The sequence below is a fragment of the Spermophilus citellus genome (assembly GCF_964194105.1).
Source record: "Spermophilus citellus genome assembly, chromosome: 7".
Lineage (NCBI taxonomy): Eukaryota > Metazoa > Chordata > Mammalia > Rodentia > Sciuridae > Spermophilus > Spermophilus citellus.
This window is the reverse complement of record NC_138188.1, coordinates 126,752,361-126,774,793: the sequence shown is the minus strand read 5'-3', so window position 1 is coordinate 126,774,793 and position 22,433 is coordinate 126,752,361.

Here is a 22,433-nt window from a genome sequence, read left to right as displayed (position 1 = left end):
GTCCACTTAACTTTTGAGTGACATCAGGATGGATCAGACTTTTCAGTTCCTTCTGTGCATGGTCAAAGTTCAAGCCTAGGTCACTTTGGCTCAGGCTGACCAGTTCTCATTGAAACCTCCCTTTACAGATTTTATGACTAGGCAGAATTATCTGTTTTTCTTGAGTTCTAAAACCTAGTCATGTAGGATTCCCAAAAGTTTCTACCTTCAGATAACAGGTTTTTTGCTGAGGAATATAATATATCCTATTGACTTATGCTGCAGGTAAACTGCTTTTTTAAAAGAAAGCACATGGGGGTCAGCCCAGTGAGCCCAATTTAAAGAATTATCCCCTTAACCTCATATTTCCACTACTCATGTCTCTCTGTAACCTATTTAGTAAATTTTATAATTTTATTATCTTTTAATACTAACAGTGTATAATATTAAGTGCTTCTTACATACCAGCCACTATGCTAAATATTCTACATTCTGTACCAGATTGTATTTTGCCAAGAATGTAACATTATCTCCCTTCCCACATGTCCTTCTATAATACAACATTGTAATTCCCCTATAATATGTTAGTGTCTAATTCCCCTCCCTTCAAATATGGAAAGATTTTTGACAATTAGATTTGGGTAGAAGTGACACTGTGTGACTTCCAAGTCTGGCTCCTATTGGGTTTTGCACTGCACGGAAGTCATGTGCTACAAGAAAACCAGGGTGTGCAGAATCCAAGCCATAGGGAAATGGTCAGTGGTGCTGGACCTGGGGTAGGCCCAGCCAAGGTGCCAGGCATGTCAGCCAACAAGCACTAGAAAATCCCATCCTTGACTATAGATCCTTTCCTAGACGTAGAGTCTCCTCAGTTCCAACAATGAGGAGCAAAGACTAATATTCCCAGTTATACCCCATTTCAATTCCTGACCACTAAATCTCTAATCTTGTTTTAAGCAAATAACTTTGAACACAAGTGATAACTTCTTAAAGTCCTGTAATTATTTTTCTTAGATGGATTATTAATCAATGAGTAAAAATGTTTCTTAATGGTCTCTATTAACTGCTAAACTAAAAACTACAAAAGTTAATGAGCTCCATCTACTACACATTGTCACTATCAATACTTCCACTGGATTCATGAAAGCATTCCTTCTACTGGAATTGGGAAGGAGGGTTTTTGTTTTTCAAAAATATTCATTAAAATGTCCTACATCTAATTTTATATTCTACTCAGAAACCCATAATTCTGTCAGTTTCTAGGGGATAATAAAAGATAAGAAACACAGCCACAGAAAAGACATTTGGGAGAGGTCAACATTTTCTAATTAACACCTTTACCTTTTAAACAGTTTGTTCACAATCTACTGGGGCTAAATCTTGAATTAGATGACTATTATTCAAATTTATACTGGGAAGATAAAAATCATTAAGACTGCCTTTAGGATAAATTACACATTTTATTTAAGGTTTTTTTCCTATCTAGAAAAATAAGTCCAATTTACTTTTAATAATCCTCTCTTAAATATTTAGTAAGTAACATTTAAATATCATACATTGAAATACAAATAATCAATTCCAACATTAGGTGCACTTTATCCTTTTAATAAGTTAAGCAAAGCCTGCAATTGGTGTCCCTGAAATATTTACTTTTAAACATAATTAAGTTTATAGACTTAATTGTGGGACACAGACTTGCTTTCACCCTCCTGGATTTGAGTTCTTTCCCCAGAGTTTGCGTTACATTAATATGAACAAACAGTCCTATTGTAATCACCCTATTTCAAACCATCAGCACATTCCTTAATTTAAGAAAAACCTTGGAACTAATCTTTCCACATTCGTTATTTCCTCTTCAATGCTATCCCTAGGATTTTAAAGCATACTTCTTAGATATTAAGAAGTAAATTAACAACATTGTAAAGGCTATCTATGCTAAGCCCCAGGCCAACATCATTCTAAATGGAGAAAAATTGAAAGCATTCTCTCCAAAAACTGGAATGAGACAGGGATGCCCTTTGTCACCAATTCTATTTAACATAGATCTTGAAACTCTAGCTAGAGCAATCAGACAGACGAAAAAATTTAAAGGGATACAGATAGGAAAAGAAGAACTCAAATTGTCATTATTTGCAGAGGATATGATTCTATACTTTGAAGATCCAAAACATTACACCAGAAATCTCCTAGAACTAATAAATAAATTCAGCAAAGTAGAAGGATATAAAATCAATACCCATAGATCAAAGAAATTTCTGTACATCAGTGACAAATCCCATTTACAATAGCCTCAATAAATAAATAAATAAATAAATATATAAAATACTTGGGAATAAATTTAACAAAAGAGGTGAAAGACCTCTACAAGGAAAACTACAGAATGCTAAAGAAAGAAATTAAAGAAAACCTTAGAAGATGGAAAGATCTACCTTGTTCTTGGATAGGCAGAATTAACATTGTTGAAATGACTATACTACCAAAAGCAATATACAGATTCTATGCAATCCCAATCAAATCCCAATGGCATTTCTCATAGAAATAATAAAAGCAATCATGAAATTCATCTGGAAAAATAAGAGACCCAGTTTGAATCCATCCCATTTATTGATTCTTGGTTTTAATTCTTGTGCTATAGGAGTCTTATTAAGGAAGTTGGGGCCTAATCCCCCATGATGAAGATTAGGGCCTACTTTTTCTTCTATTAGACACAGAGTCTCTGGTTTAATTCCGAGGTCCTTGATCCACTTTGAGTTGAGTTTTGTGCATGGTGAGAGATATGGGTTTAATTTCATTTTGTTGCATATGGATTTCCAGTTTTCCCAGAACCATTTGTTGAGGAGGCTATCTTTCCTCCAATGCATGTTTTTGGCACCTTTGTCTAACATAAGATAAGTGCAATTTTGTGGGTTAGTCTCTGTGTTCTCTATTCTGTACCATTGGTCTGCTAGTCTGTTTGGTTCCAATACCATGCCATTTTTGTTACTATTGCTTTGTTACTATTACTTTTTACTTTAACATCTAATATACTGATGCTACCCACTTCACTAAAGAAACAAATAACCCAATCAATAAATGGGCCAAGGACCTGAACTGACAATTCTTAGAAGAGGATATATAATCAATCAACAAATATATGAAAAAAATGTTCACATTTCTAGCAATTAGAGAAATGCAAATCAAAACTACTCTAAGATTTCATCTCACTCCAGTCAGAATGGCAGCTATTAAGAATACAAACAACAATAAGTGTTGGCAAGCATGTGGGGAAAAAGGCACACTCATACATTGCTGGTGGGACTGCATATTTGTGCAGTCAATCTGCAAAAACAGTATGGAGAATCATTGGAAAACTGGAAATGGAACCACCATTTGACCCAGCTATCTCAATCCTCTGTTTATACCCAAAGAACTTTTAAAAAACATGCTACAGGGACAGAGCCATATCAATGTTTGTAGCAGCACAATTCACAATAGCTAAATTATGGAACCCACCTAGATGCCCTTAAGTAGATGAATAAATAGAGAAACTTTGGTATATATACACAATAGAACATTACTCAGCATTAAAAGAGAATAAAATCATGGCATTTGCAGGAAAGTGGATGAAGTTAGAGAGTATAATGCTAAGTGAAGCAAGCCAATCCCCAAAAAACCAAAGGCCAAATATTTTCTTTGATATGAGGATGCTGACTCATAATGGCAATGGGGATAAATGGAGGAACTTTAGATAGGGCAAAGGGGAGGGAGGGGGAAAGGAGGGGGTAAGAGGGTAGGAATGATGGTGGAATGATTAGACATCATTACCCTAAGTACATGTATAAGACATGGATGGTGTGACAATACTTTTGTGTACAACCAGTGTCTTAAAAAATGCTCTATATGTGTAATTTGAAATTAATTACATTCTGCCATCATATATAACAAATAAGAATAAAAAAAGAAATAAATTAAGCAATGTTCTTCCCTCTGCTTTAAACTTTCCAATGAAATCCCATAGAAAATAGAAGAAAAGTTCCCAAATTTTATCACTGTCCTAAAGACATTTATTTATATCTGACTTCACTATGGAACTCTCTCCCTGTCACTCACAGAATCCCAGGCACACTTGCCATCTTTCTGTCCCATATACTCTAAAGCTCATTCTACCCTTGGAGCTTTTACACAGCTGGTAGCTGTCCAAAAGCTCTGCCCTCAAACATTTAAATCTCTGGCTCCTTTTGTCTGTCATTCATTTTTCAACTAAAATGTCAATTTCCAATTCAGAGCAATATTTTCAAATATCACAATCTAACATAGCACTGTTCTTACTTCAGTTCCTGCACTATCAATCCCCTCTTCCTATTTTTACTTAGGTCTTAATTGCTATGTGAAACTATACTATTGTTCATTTTCTAGATACTGTTTAATTGTAGAGAACATAAACTTCTTGAGAACAAGACCTTTATCTGCCTTTCTTTTTCCAGTAACAAATAATCATTTGTTCAATGAGTAAATTATCCAAAGTATTTTTAAAAAAATGATTTTGAATAGCAGCAGTATGAATGGAAACAGGTATGAAGAAGATGACTGGATTCATACAAACTCCAGGGAGATCTACAATAATGACACTGCCCTAAGCAAATAAATATTCTCTTCCCATAGGAAGAACAAAAACTTAACTGCAGATAGGCCAAAACCTATTAAGACATTTAATGTATCTGTCTTATCTAAATACAGGACTGAAACAGTTTATTTTTATTCCTGTATATCCAAATGTAAAGCAGTAGCATCTTATAACAAAAGAAGAATATAGAAAAAGTTAGTGAGATCACATATATATGTATATAAATGTTATGGGTAGAATTATGTTTCCCAGAAAGATATGATCAAGTAATAACACCTAGTACCTGTGAATATGATCATGTTTGGTTAATTTAATTTGTGAATCAACTTTTTTTTTAAGAGAGAGTGAGAGAGGAGAGAGAGGGAGAGAGAGAATTTTTAATATTTATTTTTTAGTTCTCGGCGGACACAACATCTTTGTTGGTATGTGGTGCTGAGGATCGAACCCGGGTCGCACGCATGCCAGGCGAGCGCGCTACTGCTTGAGCCACATCCCCAGCCCCAATTTGTGAATTAACTTAGCTGGACCATGTTGCCCAGTTATGTGGCCAAACCTTAGTTTGTGTTTCTGTGGGGCGTTTTTAAGTGATATTAACATTTATATTAGTGGACTTTGATTAAAGCAGATTATTCTCCTTAATGTAAATGGGCCTCATGCAACCAGCTGAAGGCCCGAATAGGACAATAAATTGACCTTCTCAAGCAAAAGGAAATTCTGCCATGGCCTTGAACTTGAACTGTAATATCTGCTCTTACCTGATCTCAAAACTGCTGGCCCATGTTACAGATTTTGGATTAAGCTTGTACAGTTGCATGAACTAATTCTTATAAATCAACAGTCAATTGATCTGTCTTTTCTGTGTGTATATATGTATCTATATGCACACATATATATATAAATAGACAGTATGCATCATAAAACATGTCACACTGACATGGTTGAAGGTTCCATAAGATTATATTGCCTAGTGACATCATAGTCACCTTAGTTTATCTAAGTATAAGTGCATGATGGACCAAATAATCTCATTTCTCAGATGTTTCCATCATTAGGTAACACATGATTTTCCATAGATAGATTCACAAGCACACTGGGGTGTGTGTCCAAACGCATATCACATTGGTTCAGTTTCTCTGAAGAACTCTGATTAACACATTTTTAAATAGGGTCTTTGCAGAGGTAATCAAGCTTAAGATAGGACATATTGGATTTTGGATTCAGGATTCAGGTGCACCCTAATCTAATGTCAGGTATGTTGAAACAAAAGGAAATGGAGGCAGAAATTGGAGTGATTCATCTATAAGCCAGGGAAATCCAAGAATTACTGGCAACCACCAAAAGCTAAGAGAGAGGCATGGAATGATTTCTCTGTCAAGCCTCCAGACAGTATCTACAGGGTCAATACCATAATTTCATAATTCCAACCCCAGAACTGTGAAGGAGTAAATTTCTGTTATCTTAAGCCATACAGCTTGTGGTGGTTTGTTATGGCAGCCCTAGGAAACTAATATAATAGTTCAAAAAAAAAATAGTTCAAAACAAAGTATCCTGGGGTGCTAAGTTAAAGGCATCCAGGAAAAAGAGATTAGAACTGACTGAAACTGGAAAGATTAAGTTCAGTGATAACATGTGCAACTCATTAGGTTCTTTTCTCTATTTTATGGTTTTGACAAAAAAAAAGTACAAAAAAACAAAACCACATGTAAAATGTATTTTTACTTGCTTTGAATTTTAAATCAATTTTTACATATCGATGGTTCAGGTTTTGTGTCAACCTTTCTTAAATAATTCAGTATGATCTTTTGTTTGCTTTTAGAGAACTGCTCACAAAAATCCCTCATCACCCCTCATCACTCGGCATTAAAGGGACAATATTTTTTAAGGGTAAGAAAGAAAAATTCCAAGTTATAGAAGCGGATCTTCATTCAGGGCCTGCCTCAGCAAAGTGAAATTATATGACAATTATTACACTTGCAAAATTAATTCTTTAGACAGTATGCCAATGAGTCCTGATTTTTCAAAATAAAACTTGGGTTTGATAGTGCTTTCTACTGCCCATAGAATAATTACTTTTCTTATCTTGGCTAGAGAGATTTCTTTTTTTAATACTCAAGAAGCTTACTGAATTTGTTTCCTAATGAATGTTGTAACAAATTACTACAAATTTGATTGCTTAAAACAGCAGCAATTCATTCTTTGGTGCACTCTCTTTTTGGTGCACTATCTTTGGAAAATATAGGAGAGAAACTGTGCTTTGTCTCTTTCAGCTGCTGGTGACTATCCATATGCCAGTCTCTGCCTCTGTGCTGACACTGCCTTCTCCTCTGCTGGGTGTTTCTTATAATGACTTTTGTCATTGCATTTAGGATACATTGGGATAATCTGGGATCTCATTACCTCATAATTTCAAAATCCTTAACTTAATCACAATTGCAAAGACCTTACCCATTCACGTGCTCCAAGGAACAGGACAAGGACACATGAGAAGGGGGTGACCATTTAGGCTACTAGATTTAGATTGAGTTTTACTCATGAATGACTTATTAATTCATTAATTTTGTAATTCAAAACTGATAGTGCTTTATTCATCTCTCGATGTTATTTCTTTTTTCTTTTTTTTTAAACCTAAGAGTATTTTTTAATTTTTTATTGGTTATTCAAAACATTACATAGTTCTTGATATATCATATTTCACACTTTGATTCAAGTGGGTTATGAACTCCCATTTTTACCCCATATACAGATTGCAGAGTCACATCAGTTACACTTCCACTGATTTACATATTGACATACTCATGTCTGTTGTATTCTGCTGCCTTTCCTATCCTCTACTATCCCCCCTCCCCTCCCTTCCCCTCTTCTCTCTCTACCCCCTCTACTGTAATTCATTTCTCCCCCTTGTATTATTTTTCCCTTTCTCCTCACTTCCTCTTGTATGTAATTTTGTATAACCCTAAGGATCTCCTTCCATTTCCAAACAATTTCCCTTCTCTCTCCCTGTCCCTCCCACCTCTCATCCCTGTTTAATGTTAGTCATCTTCTCATGCTCTTCTTCCCTACTCTGTTCTTAGTTATTCTCCTTATATCAAAGAAGACATTTGGCATTTGTTTTTTAGGGATTGGCTAGCTTCACTTAGCATAATCTGCTCTAATGCCATCCATTTCCCTCCAAATTCTATAATTTTGTCATTTTTTAATGCAGAGTAATACTCCATTGTGTATAAATGCCACATTTTTTTATCCATTGTCTATTGAAGGGCATCTAGGTTGCTTCCACAGTCTTGCTATTGTGAATTGTACTGCTATGAACATCGATGTAGCAGTGTCCCTGTAGCATGCTGTTTTTAGGTCTTTAGGGAATAGACCCAGAAGAGGAATAGCTGGATCAAATGGTGGTTCCATTCCCAGCTTTCCAAGAAATCTCCATACTGCTTTCCAAATTGGTTGCACCAATTTGCAGTCCCACCAACAATGTACAAGTGTACCCTTTTCCCCACATCCTCGCCAGCACTTGTTGTTGTTTGACTTCATAATGGCTGCCAATCTTACTGGAGTGAGATGGTATCTTAGGGTGGTTTTGATTTGCATTTCTCTGACTGCTAGCGATGGTGAGCATTTTTTCATGTACTTGTTGATTGATTGTATGTCCTCCTCTGAGAAGTGTCTGTTTAGGTCCTTGGCCCATTTGTTGATTGGGTTATTTGTTATCTTATTGTCTAATTTTTTGAGTTCTTTATATACTCTGGATATTAGGGCTCTATCTGAAGTGTGAGGAGTAAAGATTTGTTCCCAGGATGTAGGCTCCCTATTTACCTCTCTTATTGTTTCTTTTGCTGAGAAAAAACTTTTTAGTTTGAGCAAGTCCCATTTGTTGATTCTAGATATTAATTCTTGTGCTATGGGTGTCCTATTGAGGAATTTGGAGCCCGACCCCACAGTATGTAGGTCGTAGCCAACTTTTTCTTCTATCAGATGCCTTGTCTCTGGTTTGATATCAAGCTCCTTGATCCATTTTGAGTTAACTTTTGTGCATGGCGAGAGAAAGGGATTCAGTTTCATTTTGTTGCATATGGATTTCCAGTTTTCCCAGCACCATTTGTTGAAGATGCTATCCTTCCTCCATTGCATGCTTTTAGCCCCTTTATAAAATATAAGAAAGTTGTAGTTTTCTGGGTTGGTTTCTGTGTCCTCTATTCTGTACCATTGGTCCACCCGCCTGTTTTGGTACCAATACCATGCTGTTTTTGTTACTATTGCTCTGTAGTATAGTTTGAAGTCTGGTATCGCTATACCACCTGATTCACACTTCCTGCTTAGCATTGTTTTTGCTATTCTGGGTCTTTTATTTTTCCATATGAATTTCATGATTGCTTTCTCTATTTCTACAAGAAATGTCGTTGGGATTTTGATTGGCATTGCATTAAACCTATAGAGAACTTTTGCTAATATCGCCATTTTGATGATGTTAGTTCTGCCTGTCCATGAACAGGGTATATTTTTCCATCTTCTAAGATCTTCTTCAATTTCTCTCTTTAGGGTTCTGTAGTTTTCATTGTATAAGTCTTTTACCTCTTTTGTTAGGTTGATTCCCAAGTATTTTATTATTTTTGAGGATATTGTGAATGGAGTGGTTGTCCTCATTTCCATTTCAGAGGGTTTATCGCTGATATACAGGAATGCCTTTGATTTATGCGTGTTGATTTTATATCCTGCCACTTTGCTGAATTCATTTATTAGCTCTAATAGTTTCTTTTTAGACCCTTTTGGGTCTGCTAGGTATAGAATCATGTCATCTGCAAATAGTGATAATTTAAGTTCTTCTTTTCCTATTTTTATGCCTTTAATTTCTTTCGTCTGTCTAATTGCTCTGGCCAGTGTTTCGAGGACTATGTTGAACAGAAGTGGTGAGAGAGGGCATCCCTGTCTTGTACCAGATCTTAGAGGGAATGCCTTTAATTTTTCTCCATTCAGAATGATGCTAGCCTGGGGCTTAGTGTAGATTGCTTTTACAATGTTGAGGTATGTTCCTGTTATCCCTATTTTTTCGAGACTTTTGAACACAAAGGGATGCTGTACTTTGTCGAATGCTTTTTCCGCATCTGTCGAGATGATCATATGGTTCTTATTTTTAAGTCTATTGATGTGGTGAATAACATTTATTGATTTCCATATATTGAACCAGCCTTGCATCCCAGGGAAGAATCCTACTTGATCATGGTGTACAATTTTTTTGATATGATTTTGTATCCGATTCGCCAGAATTTTATTGAGGATTTTTGCGTCTAGGTTCATTAGAGATATATGTCTGTAGTTTTCTTTCTTTGAGATATCTTTGTCTGGTTTAGGAATCAGGGTGATGTTGGCCTCGTAGAATGAATTTGGAAGTTCTCCCTCTTTTTCTATTTCCTGAAATAGCTTGAAAAGTATTGGTATTAGTTCCTCTTTAAAGGTTTTGTAAAACTCTGCTGTATACCCATCCGGTCCTGGGCTTTTCTTAGTTGGTAAACTTTTGATGGTTTCTTCTATTTCCTCAATTGATATTGGTCTGTTTAGGTTGTCTATATCCTCCTGTCTCAATCTGGGCAGATCATATGACTTAAGAAATTTATCGATGCCTTCACTATCTTCTATTTTATTGGAGTCTAAGGATTCAAAATAATTTCTGATTATCTTCTGTATTTCTGAAGTGTCTGTTGTGATATTGCCTTTTTCATCCTGTATGCTAGTAATTTGAGTTCTCTCTCTTCTTCTCTTCATTAGCATGGCTAAGGGTCTGTCAATCTTATTTATTTTTTCAAAGAACCAAATTTTAGTTTTATCAATTTTTTCAATTGTTTCTTTTGTTTCGATTTCATTAATTTCAGCTCTGATTTTAATTATTTCTTGCCTTCTACTTCTTTTGCTGTTATTTTGCTCTTCTTTTTCTAGGATTTTGAGATGAAGTATGAGATCATTTATTTGTTGGTTTTTTCTTTTTTTAAGGAATGAACTCCATGCAATGAATTTTCCTCTTAGAACTGCTTTCAATGTGTCCCATAGATTCTGATATGTTGTGTCTGTGTTTTCATTTATCTCTAACAATTTTTTAATTTCCTCCTTAATGTCTTCTATAACCCATTGATCATTCAGTAACCTATTGTTCATTCTCCAAGTGATGCATGATTTTTCCTTCCTTCTTTTATCGTTGATTTTCAGTTTCATTCCATTATGGTCAGATAAGATGCATGGTATTATCTCTACTCCTTTATATTGTCTAAGAGTTGCCCTGTGACATAATATATGATCTATTTTTGAGAAGGATCCATGTGCTGCTGAGAAAAAAGTGTAACTGCTTGATGTTGGGTGGTATATTCTATATATGTCAATTAAGTCTAGGTTGTTAATTGTGTTATTGAGTTCTATAGTTTCCTTATTCAACTTTTGTTTGGAAGATCTGTCCAGTGGTGAGAGAGGTGTGTTGAAGTCTCCCATGATTATTGTATGGTGGTCTATTAGACTCTTGAACTTAAGAAGAGTTTGCTTGATGAACATAGCTGCACCATTGTTTGTGGCATATATATTTATGATTGTTATGTCTTCTTGGTGTATGGTTCCCTTGAGCAGTATGTAGTGTCCCTCTTTATCCCTTTTGATTAACTTTGGCTTGAAATCTATTTTGTTTGATATGAGTATGGACACTCCTGCTTGTTTCCGAAGTCCATATGAGTGATATGATTTTTCACAACCTTTCACCTTCAGTCTATGTATGTCTTTTCCTATCAAATGCGTCTCCTGTAGGCAGCATATTGTTGGGTCATGTTTTGTGATCCATTCCACTAGCCTGTGTCTCTTAATTGGTGAGTTTAAGCCATTAACATTTAGGGTTATTATTGAGATATGGGTTATCCTTCCAGCCATATTTGTTTATTTATGTTACTGAATATGGTTTGTTTTCCTCTTTGATTATTTTCCCCCCCCTTTAGTGTCCTACCTCCCACTATTGGTTTTCATTGTTATTTTCCATTTCCTCTTCCTGTAATTTTTTGCTGAGGATTTTTTGGAGAGATGGTTTTCTAGCTGCGAATTCTTTTAACTTTTATTTATCGTGGAAGGTTTTAATTTCATCTTCCATCTTGAAGCTTAATTTTGCTGGATACAATTTCTTGGTTGGAACCCATTTTCTTTCAGTGTTTGAAATATGTTATTCCAGGATATTCTAGCTTTCAAAGTCTGTGTTGAGAGATCAGCTGTTATCCTGATTGGTTTACCCCTAAATGTAATCTGCTTCCTTTCTCTTGTAGCTTTTAAAATTCTCTCCTTATTCTGTATGTTGGGCATCTTCATTATAATGTGTCTAGGTGTGGATCTCTGATGATTATGCACATTCGGCATCCTGTAGGCTTCTAGGATTTGGGATTCTGTCTCGTTCTTCAAGTCTGGGAAGTTTTCTCGAATTATTTCATTGAATAGAGTGCACATTTCTTTGGTTTGTAGCTCTGTGCCTTCCTGTATCCCAATGACTCTTAAGTTTGGTCTTTTAATGTTATCCCATATTTCTTGGATGTTCTGCTCATGGTTTCTTAACAGTCTTGCTGAGCTGTCTGTGTTCTTTTCAAGTTGAAATACTTTGTCTTCATTGTCTGATGTTCTATCTTCTAAGTGTTCTACTCTGCTGGTAGTATTCTCAATTGAGTTTTTACGTTGGTTTATTGCTTCCTGCCTTTCTAGGATTTCTGTTTGTTTGTTTTTTATAACCTCTATCTCCCTGTATAGTTGATCTTTTGCTTCCTGGATTTGTTTCTGTAGTTCCTTGTCAATGTGGTCTTTCATTGTCTGATTTTGCTGTCTCATGTCTTCCTTGAGACTCCAGATCATCTGAAGCATGTATCTCCTGAATTCTTTATCTGACATTCCATCTGCTGCAGATATTACCTCTTCTAACATTGAGTTGACCTGCATTGCTTGTGGTCCTTTCTTTCCTTGTCTCTTCATACTGTTCGCGTTTCTTTCTGCTTACTGAGACTGTTGTGTTTTTGAAAATTTTCCCCTATATATTTGTATTACTCTTGTATAGTTGCAAAGTCTCCCACGCAGGTGCGGGCAGGGGCTCTGCTCCTCCTCCAATAGGGGCACTGTGCCTACCACATCGGCAAGCCGCTGGGCCTGTTCTACTGGTTGGTAGCAGGTGCACCTACCTTGCAGGTGCGTGGGGCAGCTCTGCCACTCCCAGGTTGCTGGGCCTGACCTGCTGGTGGATTGCAGGTCCTGCTACCTTGCAGGCACGGGGGGAGGGCGCACACCTATTTGTATTTAGACAGTTACGTGAAATGGAGGATGTAATGCTTGGGATGAAAGTTGGGGGGAAGGGGAAGGTAGGTGCTCTTGAAAAGAAAGAAGGAGAGGGAGATAGATAGCATAGAGGAGAATGGAAAGAGCAGTAAAACTTGGAAGGGGAGAGAGAGAGAGAAAAGGGAGAGAAAAAATTAAAATGAAATAGGAAATAAAATTAGGTCTTAGAGATCCACTTTGTTCTCTTCCCGTAGGCAAAGCTGTGCCCTCCAGGCTGAGTTTTGCCCTCAATGTGTCAACAGCAATCCCTGTAAGGCGGTTCCTGGGAGTCTCTCAATCCTGTTGGTCCAGAGCCATTTCACTTCTACGGCCCCTCCTCCCCTTCCTCCTGCCAGCCAGCCAGGTCCTGCTCACCGGGGAGGCAGTTCCCCAAGGATTTGGTTACACTTTCAGCCCCACTGAGTGCTCTATTTCCCTAACTACTGAGCACTCTCGCTGTCATTCATCTAAGCCCCAGTGCTGTGGAGCTGTGGTCTGGGAGTCAATTGTTTAATTTTTCCGGACCCCTTTGGTGGGCACACCTTCGGAATCTGGCAGCTAAGACCATTGGTGTCGCTGCTGGTGGTAATAGGAGTTGGGGGTTGAGGATCCCCTCTACTTCCCTCAGCCCCTACAGTCACAACCACACTGCTGGCGGTAGGAGGAGTCGGGGGTCTGGAGTGTCCTCTATTTCCCTCCGCCCCTACCGTCACACCCTCTCAGTTTGCGGTTGGGGGATTTGGGGGTGGGGAGTCTTCTCTGCTTCCCTCTGCCCCTACAGTTACACCCTCGTCACTGGCAGTAGGGGGAGTTGGGAGTCGAGAGTCCTTTGACCCTTGCGGTCACGCCCACAGAGAGATTTTGAAGTTTCCTGGTTGTTTGTATCTGGTGTGGGTGGGAGTCACACACCTGCTAAAGTAGATTCCGCTGGGAAGGAATCTCTTTGGCTGAACTTTGGTGACTTCCCCTCTCTGCTATGGCGGGCCCCTGGCTCATTGCCGGAGTGTCCGAAGGGAAGGGTGGAACTGGCTTGTCTCTGGTCTGACACAATCTCTGGTTTTAGTTCCCAGTTCGCTATTTCGTAAAGGGTTGGTTAGATTCCCTTCACACTCTCTGCGGGGGGGGGGGGGAGCCGTTCGCTGGGTGGGCAGGGCTGTTAGTAGAGCCGGGAGGGCACGGGCTGTCTGCTGGGCCAGGTGGGGACACTTCTCGCTGCGCCGGGCCGCCGGGGGGCTGCCTGTAGAGCCGGGCAGCTGCGGCCGCGTGGCTATGAGCCTGGCAGGCGTGGTGGCCATTCGCAGAACGAGAGCAGGGCCTCCCCGGGACGGCGGGATGGCGGGTGCCGTCTGCGGGTTCGGGTGGGCTGCGCCGCTCTGGTCCGCCGGCCGCTTGCAGAAGCGGCTGGTCTCTGCGGGACTGGAACTCCTCACCTGCGTGGCTGGCCAAGATCCACTTGTCTGGGACAAACTGACACTTCTAATAAACCTACCAATTCCCGGCAGGTCCCCTCTTCACGGAATTTTGCTAGAAGTTCCTCAGTAGGTAGACTGCCGCTGTTACAATGGGTCTTTCTGATCCCGTTAATGTGGAGACATTGGAATCGCTGCTTCCTCGCCGGCGGCCATGTTGGATCCCGTTATTTCTTGAATGAAAATATTTTGCATATCAATCTTTTGAAGCATACTCAATTAGCAACAATTTGTTTTAATTTTTCAACTAATTAGAAAAGGAACAGAAATAGCTATTATCTGTCAAATAGATGGCTAAGGACTCAAAAAAAAAATGACTAAACCTTTGTCACCCCAATTTAATCTGAATGACATTTTATAAAGAAAGTATAAGAGCAACTGAAATTAAAATGGACTATCAAACTATAAAAATCTAAGTAGAAACACAAAGATGAATTGATTCATACATATTTATTTAGACTAACAATGATTTTTCCTATTTTTTTAAGTATTAAATCACTTTATTCTATTATCAGATTATATCAATTTTGATTCCCTTCTTCAAAGAGTATTGAATGCTACTGTGTTCAAATCTGCTTTGTTCATATTTTTCATCTTTGTTAATGTCACTATTATCCTCTACAACCTGAAAATCTATTATTCCTTTCTTTTTTCACCTACTCCCACATTCAGTCATTTATAGAGTCCTATGGATGTTACCTTCTAAAAATCTTTGAAGTCCATTGCATTCTTTCCATCTGTCTCTTTTCCCCCGTTGCCTTGGTTGATTTTAAATGGTAACATGATATTCTTAGGTCCTTTAATGTCCCAGGACTTCCTGCACGTTGACTTTAGTTACTGGTCGCTTTCCAAAATACAAACACACTCAGTGCATTTCCTGATTTAGAAAACTCCTAGAGTTAGACGTTCATAGGCTGAAGTCCAAATTTTTTTTATGACATAAAAAATCTTTCTATGCTCTTCCAATCACTTTCTCTCTCTCCACATTCCAGCTAAACTGTTAGAATACAAGTAAATAAATAAATGCTCATACTATTCCTCAAGGATTCCAGACTACTTTGCTCAAGGATTTTTGTGTTTTTTTACTTGAAATGGACTTTCTCCTTGCTTAATTATTAATCTTAAATCTATTAATCTTAAAGAGTTCAAATATCTCTCACTCTATGACATCTATCTTCATTAATTCTTATCAATAATGTTCATATTTCTCCACACAACAAGTAGGGGCAACATTCACACAGTTCTCATCTGAATGACCTATTGTTAAAATGTTTCATGATGATTTTATAATGTAAACTAGTGTCATGAATCCTCAAGTATCTTTTCAATGATTGTAGCTGCCAAGGTTCTTTCCTGGAACTTTCAGATCTTCATATAATCAAGTTTATGAAAAAGAAACACCTAATTGTACAGAGAGACCTCAGAAACTTCTCCTAATGCTATGGTCGACATCAATTCTGACTTGTCAATGACTGTGTATTGTTTCACTTTTTGAGAATTTGGTATATTATCTCTAAGAAGAAAATATGTTAGTTGATACTCTTTCAAGTTTTTTATGTGGAGTGTCTCTATGAATAGATACAAATTATTCTAAAAATTCAAGGGATAATCAGATGCCCTTGACAGATCTATAGTTAGCAGGCAAGATAATTCATTTATGTACCTAATTAATGTAGAATATTATATAAGTCAGATATTCATGGTACAAAGAAGATTTTGTTACAAAAGAGAAAACAATCACTACTGGCCAAAAGGAATATAAATAGAACCTTTAGAGTGTATATGATTTTAGAAAAGGTAGAAAGTCACATCAGGAGGCAATTCCAGATGGACTGAATATTTGGTGTAAGAAGTGAAGTGAGATAATAGAGTGTGTATGATGATAATGATCAAGTCAATTCAACTAGAACATTTGCTGTGTATAACTGAATTGGGGAAGTAAGTTAAAGATTTAAATAATTAAATGGAAGGTTAAGGAGTGTGAATTTATTAATTAGATGGATATTTATTACATTATAATTTTTTTAATTTATTTTTATGTTTTTTATTTGTTTTAATTAGTTACACATGACAGTACAATGACCTTGACATATCATACAATCGAATCAGATGGATATAATATCTCAGGTTGCAGAATCACATTGGTCATGCATTCACATATATACACACAGTAAAAATAATGTCTGTTTCATTCTACTATCCTTCCTATCTCCCCAATCCCTCCCCTTCCCTCCCATCACTTCTCTCTAGCTAATCTAGGGTAGCACTATTCTTTTTTTTTCTCACATCTTCATACTTGTATTTTGTATAACAATGAGGGTCTCTTTCCACCATCCATGCAATTCCCTTTCTCCCTCCCTTTCCCTCCCACCCTTCTTCCCTATGTAGAGGTAATCTTCTTCCCATGCTCTTCCTCTCTTCCCCATTTTGAGTCACACACACCCCCTTATATTAGAGAAGACATTTGGAATTTTTTTGGGGGAAGATTGGCTAACTTCACTTAGCATAATCTGCTCTAATGCCATCCATTTCCCTGCAAATGCCATGATCTTATTATTTTTTAGTGCTGAGGATGCAGGGAAAATGGTACACTTGTGGGACTGCAAATTGGTGCAGCCAATTTGGAAAGCAGTATGGAGATTCCTTGGAAAGCTGGGAATGGAACCACCATTTGACCCAGTTATTCCTCTTCTCAGACTATACCCAAAAGACCTAAAAACAGCATACTACAGAGACACAGCCACATCAATGTTTATAGCAGCACAATTCACAATAGCTAGACTGTGGGGCCAACCTAGATGCCCTTCAATGGATGAATGGATAAAAAAATGTGGCATATATACACAATGGAATATTATTCAGCACTAAAAAATAATAAAATCATGGCATTTGCAGGGAAATGGATGACATTATTATTCTAAATTGTAGCAAAAATCAAGAGTCATTATGTTATTTAATAAAAGCAATGGATGCTTCAATTAAAAAGAAACAGAAAAAAAATAAGGACAATGGTTAAAATAGTTGTGATACATTCATACTTCAGCCTTTGAAAACAAATAGAGTATATTTTTCATGTGTTGACAAGAAAAAAAAAGAAATTTTGAATTTTTTTACATTGATGTGTTTGGAGGTGAGAAACTGAATTTGTAAATGTAAAAGTACATGTTTCTCAATTAACCAAAAATGGGTTAGTGGTTTTTCTTAAACTTTTCTGTCTAGAAACAGACTTTTAAAGAATGATTGTATTTCTATCATCATTTGCTTTTCAGCGGAAGAGCTTTTCAAAACCTGAATACAAAGAATGTATTGAATGTATTAAGCCTAAAGTTCTCAAATAAGGCATCTCTGCAAGAAACAACTGAACATGAAAATATTCTGTAGGATTTATTTCAGGAATTCACCTGTTTCTTCACTGCACGCCTGTGGACTCCGTTTAGAGGAATATAGGGCATCACAAAAAGAGATTTAGGAGTTTTAAGACTAAAGAAAGATTTAAATAAGCTTCATTTCATTGTCCCTTGTTTCCCAATAATACTTAAAGGATCAAAACAAGAAAAAGGGTGTCTTTTGATGTCACGTTCTACATAGAATTGTTTGGTGCATTTTTATTGTCTTAATGAAGCAGAATCCTTGCCAAGTTGCTGTTCTCTGTTAAAGACAAATGAGAACTACTGCAGAGTAATATCTAGCAGTCTATAGATGTAAAGGATATTTCAAAGCATACAAGTTGGTGTACTGAAACTCTTCTTTTTATTATAATACTTGATTTTCTGGCTTTGAGTTTAAACAGGAAAGTAAAAGAACCTAAATTTGGCAGGACCCTAGAAAACCTGAAATTTGCTATATTGTCACTTAAAAGAAAGAAAGTCTGTTCTTTTTTCTTATGTGGTTATATAAGAAACAAAATAAAATGATGAGAAAGATGTGTTCAGATATCCTATACCCAGAAAATTCTTAGAACTGAATTTTCTTTACATAATTTTATATAATCTCAAAAGAATAATTAAGGTTTGAAATATTCAAAAATAAAAAATAGCTGGGTGCAGTGGTACATGCCTGTAATCCCAGCAGTTCCCGGGAGGCTGAGGCAGGGGAATTGCAAGTTCAAAGCCAGCCTCAGCAACTTAGTGAGGCACTAAGCAACTCAGTGAGATCCCATCTCTAAATAAAATATTTTAAAAAGGGCTGGAGATGTGGCTGAGTGGTTAAGCGCTCTTGGGTTCAATCCCCTGGTAGATTGCCTTTAGGTTCAAATTAGGGCATGAATAAATGAATATCAAATTACATTTACATATTTTGCTAAAATATAGATATATTCATATATATGTTCATTTTCTGATCTCTAAAGACTATTATTGGTTTATATAAACTATAATGTATCTTTAGAAGACTGATTTATAAATTTACATTACAAAATTATTCCTATATAATCTACAATGTATGAACTTTTAACATTTATAAAATATATAACTTTCCTTCAGTAGGTGTTATAATAACAGTCATTCATATGAAAGAATATATCAGTTCCTTTCAGATGATATGAATGTACAGTATTTATTGAAATATTTAATCAGATGTAAAGACTTCATAACCAAAACCATTTTCAGGGAGATGAATTAAAATGTAGAGGTAGGGAGAATCTGGGAAGATGTTTCATTTGATTTGTTTTGTTTCTTTATTGGTTACATACTAATGTTGGTATGAGTAAATAACAGGCGCTACATATATAGATATTAATATCACTTGATATTTATGGTATGGCTGATTGGCTAGTAGTAAATTGGGTAATGCAAGCTGGATCTAAAAATTATCACCACAGGAAATAACTATGTAAGAGATAAGTTCAGAAGGAAAATCAGAAAAGTGAAAGAATTTGAAGATCAGAGGACTTGACAAGGTTTTGTATTCAAGGAAACATTTTACCTTGAATAGTCTTTCATTCAAGTTGCAATAGGAATAGATATAGACAAGATTTATTTGGATTTTCATAACAGATATGTACAGTGTTTTTGTGTGTGTGTATGTGTGTGTGTGAGTAATTGTATTCAAGAAATAGTATTAAAGTAAAATTTTCTAATTTCCTTGAAGAGTTTCAGATACTAAGTATGAATTAACACAGAAGAAAAGTGTGTGCTAAGCTTTACTTTATATATTCTCTCCAAATAAAAGTATTTTAAATAATTAATAACTAATATATGTTTTCTACAATAAGTTTTATTTCCAGAAATTAGATTTTTTACAAATTTGACAAGAGCATCTACTTCTTTCAAGGCTCACTGCAACTTTACTGTGATTGTTATGCACAATTTCTGAATTGCAGAGGAAGTGAAATGGCAGAGGCAAATTTAGCAGGTTAAATAGGAACCACATTGCTTTTTCATCAAGATGAGGAATATATTGGTAATGTTACAATGAACAATAAAAATGCCCACTCCTCAGCAATTTTTGCTCTTATGAGTTGAACTATAAATTGTACAAAGCATATACAAATACCCTATTTATCCAGTTAGGAGTTTCAATCTAAATTGTAATACCTTATATGTTGTAATCTAGGCCTTTAGAAGTATCTGAATTTTTAATTCACAGGATTATGTTATCTCATTTCTAAGAGCCTCACAAAATGTGAATGGAGAAACTAATATTCATCTATATATATCATATTAAATTGCCAGAACAACTTATGAATATCCTCTCTGCTATGTACATAAGACCCTGCCTTGTTCCAACAGCTAGAAATTTTATGCATTCATATGTTCATGATAGTAAAACGCTTATAATTAGAAGATACATCATTTGCATTAAATGATCAGTTGCATAAACAGGAAAAGTTCTAACACTATGCTTATGTCGTACATTTTACTAGAGTTCAAACTAAGAGCCAAGCCTACACTTTTTGGAGAGATCACAAAATCTTGGAAATACTGAAAAATACTGGAAGATTACAGAGAGACTTTATTAAACATCAAATAGATGCCTATTCTCTACCCTGAACAATTATAACTCAATGTAACTCAGGAAGTAGGATGTGTATCTTATTAACAATAGCCCCTGGTATTTTGAGGTCAAGTTTAAGGTGAGCAAACCAAATATTTGTACAAAAGAACTATAATATACTATTAATTATCTTAATGAAGAATGGATATCAGATACATTCACTAAAATCAAAGATAACCTTACCAGATTTTCACATTGTTTCCTATGTGTATTTGTGTCTGTGTGAATTTAAATTACCCTAATTTTTGATAATTAAGAGAAAAACACAGGCCTTTAAACAAAAACACGGTCTTATATTTTCTAGGGAGCTCATACACTAAGAACTGACAATCATTTTATTCTACTGAGGTGGAACCTCCTCTAGTGGAATTCATTTTTCTGAATTGCCTGATACTTTCCAAAAGACATTGTACATAATAAGCAAGCTGGGATACACAACTTTCTTTCTTACACATATTTCAGTATGTTGCAGACAATGTACTCATGGGAGTACAGTTGTTGTCAAAGTCGCTTTTGAAATTAGTTCAGTTTCAGAGGGAGGTAGACTCAGTGAGACAGTAGAGAAAAGGTCTTATATAGCACATTCTTCTTACTGAGTCAAAAGTCTCAGACAGGTGAACCGAGAAATACTGTGTGTGATTCATTTTTTTTATCTCAAACTTAAAGCAGAAGAAGTATTGGATCTGAAAAGAAAAACTATTCTTGTCTGAATAAGAATTGCTCTTAAGAATCCAGCTTTAAGAAAAAAGAAAACTGTTTTATTAAATTTTATTATGTCTAGTGAGCCTTTATAATAAGAGAAAACAGAAAAAATAAGTTTCAAACATGTTCAGAATGCTAAGAAATCCTACTTTTACTTTAAAATGGCATTAATAATTTATTTCTATTAAATATATATGATTTTTACTAATTAAATTATTCAATTCAGATTTTTTATTTTAATATACTCACAAATAAAAAATAATAAAGTGTTTATAATTCTTAAAAGCCCTCAACATTTTCAATCTACTGTCCTGCAATCTAAAAGGAAGCATTTTAATTATTTTACCTATTTCTGGTTTGTAGCTAATGATTCCATTTGTATCTCTAAATTGTGTGCTTTACTGCTTTTTGTTGATTTCTTGATTTTTTGTATTAGCAACCTCCTATTATAGGTAAATATTTATTTCACACTGTGAAGTACAACATTTTTTATTTAGGTAATATACTCTCGTATGTTTTCCACCAAGTCAACATCTTCTGAACTTTTTCTGTAAAATTAAGAATTCTCTTTTTCTCTTTTCACTTGTTCCTTCCACCTTCAAATATTTTGTGAAATATGAAGCTATTTAATTCTGTTAATGGGTTGATTTTAAAAGTTGAACATTAGTAGGCAGTTTTTACATTGTATGATTTAATATTTTATAGTGATTTAATATTATTTACCAATTGGTAAACTGGCTTGTATTTTTCCTGTAATTGCTTATTTATTACCTCTTCTTTATTTCTTCCACAATTCACATTTATTTTCCTCAATTTTAAAAAGTTTTAATCATTTCATTTGTATTACCAAGTCTTCTGAATATTTCTCTTTTAGATATTTCTTTCTGGAACTTTCCTTCCTCCTACTGGACTGACTGCACTCAAGATCAACTGCATGACTCTTATTCCTGTCAATTCCATATTGATCTGTGTTTCTTTAAACTTAGATCCTCTTCTTTCTTTGTTTACATCATCGTTTGCCTACAACTGACCTTTGAGTAATATTCTCAGTGTGGACTTTCTGGAGTTTACTTTTTTTTTCCTGCTCTCAAGATTTATTGCTTAAGTATAGAAATCAAAATTAAAAGCATGTCCATCCATAATTCTGAAGGCACACACTTTGCTGTATATCTTGGGATCCAGAGTTGGCAATGAAATGTAAAATTTTTGTGTCTCTGGAGACTTCATTTTTTTGGCTTAGAAGTTTTTAGGATCTGAAATGCTGAGCATTTAGATACACACCCTTGAAGATCCCTATGAATATTAGTGTGATATTATCAGATAGGAAACTTAATAACTTCTCTGCAACTCAATTTCCTAAGTAGTAAATTGAGATAATG